General features: G+C 35.8%; 1 pseudogene; it reads left to right on the top strand.

The window, feature by feature from the left end:
• Positions 1–229: 229 nt before the first annotated feature.
• Positions 230–6,787, top strand: part of LOC138308271 (uncharacterized) — a 31,307-nt pseudogene continuing 24,749 nt past the window's right edge.

Genomic DNA, 6,787 nt, shown 5'->3' with positions numbered 1-6,787 from the left:
TATACGGTAAGTATACGGTATATGCTTCTAATATCGGAAACGTATGTTTCACATATCGAAAGCGAAAGTGCTTTGACAATATTTTGCGAAACCGTCACATATATTCACCGATTTAAAATTGCCTTCAATATCAAGTAGCAGATATTATATATATATATATATATATATATATATATATATATATATATTCGTTAATGGGTTTACATGAACGTGATGAATATGCGTACGTGTGCTGCATCATGTAGTTAAAATAATTTGACGCTATCAATGTATGATTTAAAGCTAAAAAATTTAGAATTAATTATTTTTAAAGAATCCATTGAATATTACTAATTAAGTCATTGGTTCATCATACGAAGACTTATACAAACTAAACATACCTGTCATATAATGTAAAAATTATGAAATGATAACTGTCATACTGCTCTTTGTTTTTTAGATTCACTTTTAGAATAAGATGACGGAAGGAGGACATCTACAGGAAAACTCACCAAGCAATGACAAAGCCTCTTCTTCGCCCTGTCGTCTGCTCGATTGCCCTATTTGTCTGGAGCAGATGCTACAACCGAAGTCTCTTCCTTGTCTACATTCCATCTGTGAGGACTGTCTCGGTACCTACATCGTCACAGACTTAACAGGTGAGATGGCGGCCGCGACCTCCTTCCCCTGTCCTGTTTGTAGGAAGATCACATCACCAGTCGATCCCTCTGAGAGTAAGGAGACTTGGGTACGGCAGTTTCCCGCCAACAACATTGTGCAGAGTTTGTTTCAAACCTCTACGGATTCTGCAGTGTATTGTGGTCCCTGCAGGAAGATGAAAAATCTTGAAACATCAGCAAAGTTCTTTTGTGAAACTAATAACATGTTACTTTGTGAAGCATGTAAAGAAAACTACCACGATGTTATCCACGTAGATTGTGACATAGTCTCTATCAGTGAAGCAAGTCGTGGCGTGTTACAGAAACAACATATACATACATGTTCCACACATAACGAGAACATCGAATGGTATTGTGAAGATCATAGTTTCCTCGGATGTAACAAATGCATCATCACAGATCACAGACACTGTGGGAAAGTGTCAATGGCCCAGGAATATTGCGGAAAACAACAGAAAAAGCTTCAGTTAGATAACATGAAAGAATCCCTTGGACTTGTTCTAAAATGCATGGAATCGGCAAGGAAGTACTTTGATGATAAATATGTTGCTATGAAACAATGTCAGGAAAATACCTTGAGCGGTATTTCAGATCTGCGACAAAGAATCAACTTCCATCTCGACAGGAAGCAAGAGGAGATAAATCATGGACTGATATCGAAATATAAAGCTGAGAAGACAAATACTGATGTGTTCAGACAAAAGATTAGAAGACTGGAGGCTGCCCTTCAGATTACCACGGCAGCGTCTTTGGCGGCAGCTCAAAGAGACGATAATGTCGAAATGATTCAACTTTCCAATCGCGGTCAGGCAGAGATCCGAGCCTGTAATGATCTGATTGACGAGATATCCTCCTCAAAGTCGGTCACTATAAAACATGATATCGCCACTGTTCTCGTCACAATTTATCCGACGAGTCCACTTTCACTTGGAAGAATCGTCGTAGAGGAAAACACGTGCATTCTACCTGACGGAGTCGAGTATGTACGATACCACGATACGCCCTCTAATAGCCAAGTTAAGAAACTAAGAACAATTTCAGTTAAGGTTCCATCAGAGAACTCTAATTGTAACATTCATGGAGTTGTATTGATGCCTAACGGAAGCATAGTTGTAAGTGATTATCAACATAAACGCCTGAAATTGTTTTCACATCAAGGAGAGTGCTTGAATATTTTGGAAATCAACGGATTCCCACACGATGTTTGTTTAGTAGATAGTTTGCGCGTTGTTTAGTAGATAGTTTTAGCGTAGCTGTTGCTGTATCTGAAGACGAAATCGGTATACATGTTGTGGACGTACAGGAGATTGTCTCTATCAACTGTTATACAGACACGAGAAAAGTGCTATGGTGTAACGTTTATCGATGGGAAATTTATGGTGAGTACTTCGAAAGACATTTACCGTGTAGGAATGGAAGGCAAGTTCAAAAAGGTTCATCAGTTGTCTAAATGTTGCAACCATCTCGCTTCTTATCCAAAGGGAAAACGCACATTCGCCAGTATATATAGTTCAACTGAGAGTGACACGGTCATTACCGAACTTTGTAGTGGTAACAAAATGTGCGTAATACCGGCCGGGATCGTCAAGGGTGGAAGGGGGATAGATGTAGACTATCATGGGAATTTGTATATATGTGGTCAAACCTCCAACAACGTGGTTCAGGTGTCGATGTGCGGCACACAGATAAGAGAACTTCTGACGTCAAACGATGGAATCGACTCTCCAGGGGCAATCTCTGTGCGCGGGGACAAAATCGTTGTTTCCAATAAGAACCAGGACGAAATACATGTCTTCCAGCTCTACTGATTTAGAAGTCAGTGTAACCAATTAAAAACTAAACCATTGGTATAAACGGCAGATCCTTTTAATGTTTTTCATTCATTTCTAAACATTTTGATTGATATTTTAGACTTTAATTATTGAGATATTTAACGAGATATGTGAGTATTTGTAGTTAACTCGGTATATTTCCATTATATAATATATTCTGGTGAGTTCTTACATCAATTTTGATATGGTTTGAAACCGTTTATGTCGAGGTCATATGCGAGGTACTTACAGTTATGAGTAAAATCCTTACAAGTGTCCGGAATTGACTTTCGAATCGTTCAAACCACAAATCACGTGAACAGTTTCAACCAGTCATATGCGCGTTTATCGGCTTGGGAATAGCGTCAGTCAAACTTTGGGCGGAGTTTAGTTAACAGCGCTAATCTAGCCGAGGGCGGAACGTACCTGTTTTGGTTGTTACACATTCAAAAACTTATTAATACTGCAACAGTTTGGTATAAAATCGTAAAATAAAACCAATCACTACATACATATATATAGTCATGACCTACATGTACATAACCTCAATTCACAGGTTAAAGTGTGTGGAAATTTGCTATTTGGTATCTTAACTTTACAATACTATTTTATTTGAATCCCGAGAAGCAGTTACTATACATATATATATATACATGATTTGGACCGATATTCGTCAGTCCATGTAATGTAGAATATTCCAAATGTCAAATTATGTTTTCTTGAACTACAATAGCAGAATATATTACAATTCATACAATTAACTGCATGTTAGAGGGGAGATGTACAGCTACAGCTGTGTATGTTTTACGACGCTGAAGATATAGTGTGTTATCTTTCGATGGTTATGTGATGACGATTGACTTCAAAACATTTTTTTTTCTATCTACAAGTGTATGCTAACAATCTTTGGTACAAAAGTGTCACCAAGTCAAATCAGTAGGTTCCTTTGAAGTTAACATTGTTTGCGCAACACCACAAGGAGTCTAATCAATCGAGGCAATTTACCAGAGTTTTCATTGGCTGTCGTTACAGAATGCTACAACATTTGAGGGAGGAGTCTAATCCGGACGCTTGAACACAGTTCACTGTAACTGCATCGTTTTACAAGAGGTAGTATGTAATGGTTATAAATAAAAACTTTATTTTTTTTACATCGATTACGAAACAAGTTATACAACTTATGCAAATCACTCTCGATGGCCCGGATATAAGCACGCGAGAGATCTTAGTGTGGGAGGAAAACCGGAGTGCCTCAAGAAAACCCACGTTATCGGGAAGGTGACATGTAATGGTTATTGCATGACTTTCGAGTAATAAGGGATTTATTAATCCCGAGCGAATCGAGTGGGTAATAAGTCCCGAGTGACGAGAAATCATACAATAACTGACTTACTGCATGCTTCTTAACCTCGAACCATTGTTCTCTGTTTTATTTACCTATACCTATTATGCATGTGAGTACTTTTCGGTACTAGGGGTTCTTGCTCAATGTTAATACATGAATTTGTCATTATCCATCGTACATGTAAGGAGCACAAGGACTTTTGCCTTGTGTAGAAATAAAAACTTTGATCAATTCCAGCTATATAATTCCAATTGTGATTTGTTGTACAAAGGTTCCTAATGAGGTAAAAATTTCCTTACAATACTTTGAAGTTGATGTTCAGCTATCATATGATAATTATTGATAAATTAATGGAAACATTAATTATTTAAAGATTTTGGACTCAACTATGGAGCAAGATATTTATTGGCCACACTTTTCCTTTGTTCTCAATTGATCTTAAATAGTTTATTTAAGATGCTCCACCGCTGACAAATGGTATTTTTTCACTATCAAAAACAGGAGCAGACGATTAAGTATTTTTCTTCAGTTACAAACGTTACTTACTTTACACCATTATCAGCATTGAAAAGTTTGAGCTTCTAATTTTACTTCAAGCTAAAAATATGAAAATTAATTAATTGCATCCCGAAAAAAATCCGTGGCACTACACCAATTATTGTTCAAATGATGAATATCATCTATGCTCAGTCGGCGGTGGAGCATCTTTAAGCTTATAAAAGCGTGTTCCCTATCTTCTTTGGTCATCAATATTAAATAAAGTAGACCTGGTGCATGGTTACCTCTACTTTGTGTGAAGTCATTAGAGTTGCATTATTTCCTACATTTTATTTCAACATTCACTTTTGGATCACGCTAATCCATCATTGATTGATGTAGGCACTACTTAGCACTTTTGAGCGTAACAACGTTAAAGGGCTGAAATCCCACGTGTGTTGAGTGCGACTGTTTATTAATTTCATAATGAAGCTTAAAGGTAAGGCTATTTGTAACCAACCTTATAATAATGACAACAAAGCAAATTGGAAAGTGAAACCAATGAGAGAAGAACATGTAAAACTAATGGTTTTGTCAATCATGCGTCCATTATAAGAGCAGCACTATTCTTAATGTGTAAAATCAATGGGGTTAATGTTTGTTACAGCTTTTGACATATACATACTATGTAGTAACTGAAGTCTTCCCTAACAGGCCTGAGGAACTTGATCGCTAGGGGACTATAGTTATTAGATGTGATCATTGATCACCTACAGACATGAGTTAACATACATGTTAAACTTTCTAAATGCGATCATTTTCCAAAAAAGTATTTCAGTTGTATTACCAAAGAAAAATGCGTACGTCTAGAACATCTATTTTATTCGCTCAACAATCTTTGACTTTTGGGCAGTGAATGTTTACTGTAGTTAAATGATGTACTTGTTTATATTATTATTTGATTGTACAACTGTAGTAGCCATGCTTGTTTTACCTTTGTGTTTGTTAATTTTATCATTTCTTTTTCAATTCTATAACATACATTAATTTTGTTTCAGTACCTTTTGTTTCTACAATGTATGCCTGCCATGTTTTACTGTTGCATATTCTTTTTTATCATACTTAATTTCTGGTTTTCTACATGCATCATATGCATTGTTTACCCTTTCGCAAATTTTATCCATAGCCTTCAATTTGAACATCTATTTTTTTTTTTTCATTTTATACATTTTCTTATATTACTTTGGGGCTTTCTCGTGCTGTGCATGTACATCTATAATAGTTCGTGGAGGACCGTTTATCGCCTGGTTCCTCAGTAGAATTCAGCACTCTCCTAGCTATGTATTCATTTGTATATGATGTACGCCGGTCTCAACTTCGCCTGGTTCTTAACAAGCACCAGACATTATTATTCTTATCACAATTTTCATGAATTTTCGCTGGTACATTTCTTTAACAAGAGTTTAAATTAACTTGTGGGTACTCCATGCAGCAACTGAGACAGCCTCTAAGGCAAACTACTGTAAACGAAGTCACACTTCAGTGCAAATTCGAAAGAAACACTGTAAAGTATAATTTATAAACACGAATATGAATTAGTGCAATTGGGTAGTTCAATACCAAAAATACGCTTTATACAATTCAGCGCTGTACATGAATAAGTGTTTCAAAGACAGCACGGAAACGCTAAAACAAAACTACCGCTGAAATAAAACAACGCTAAAATAAAACTACCGCTTAAATAAAACAACGCTAAAATAAAACCGCTGAGATAGCCCATAAGGCAAATTACTATAAACGAGGTCATACTTTAACGCAAATTCGAAACACTGTAAAGTATGATTTATAAACACGAATATGAATTAGTGCAATTGGGTAGTTCAATACCGGAAATACCATTTTATAAAATTTAGCGATGTGCATAAATAAGTGCTTCAAAGACAGCACGCAAAACGCTAAAATAAAACTATCGCTGAAATAACACAACGCTAAAATAAAACTACGGCTTAAATAAAATTACGGCTTAAATAAAACAACGCTAATATAAAACTACGGCTTAAATAAAACAAAGCTAAAATAAAACTACCGCTTAAATAAAACAACGCTAAAATGAAACTACGGCTAAAAGAAAACTACCGCTAAAAAGTACGTTTACAAGATGTTTTTATTATTCTTTTTTTATTTTTTTTTTTTATAATTTTATAACGTATATAGACGCAATGATGACATAACAGTTTACTATAAGGTTTTATTTGTGATTATTTATATAATATAACCTTTTATTATTAGATGCTTTTGTCTTGTATTATAAGACTCTTTCATAAGTAGATATGAAGGATAGGGATATTCTAACCGAGGGTCATAAAATGTAGTAAAACCCGAGGCTTGCCGAGGGTTTTGCAACATTTTGTGATCCCGAGGGTAGGACATCCCTATCCTTCATATCCACTTATGAAAGAGTATTTTTCTTTCATACCTCGACGTTTCATCCGCGA

The sequence above is a fragment of the Argopecten irradians genome, chromosome 14, assembly GCF_041381155.1.
Source record: "Argopecten irradians isolate NY chromosome 14, Ai_NY, whole genome shotgun sequence".
Taxonomy (NCBI): domain Eukaryota; kingdom Metazoa; phylum Mollusca; class Bivalvia; order Pectinida; family Pectinidae; genus Argopecten; species Argopecten irradians.
This window is presented reverse-complemented; position numbering and strand designations above follow the sequence as displayed.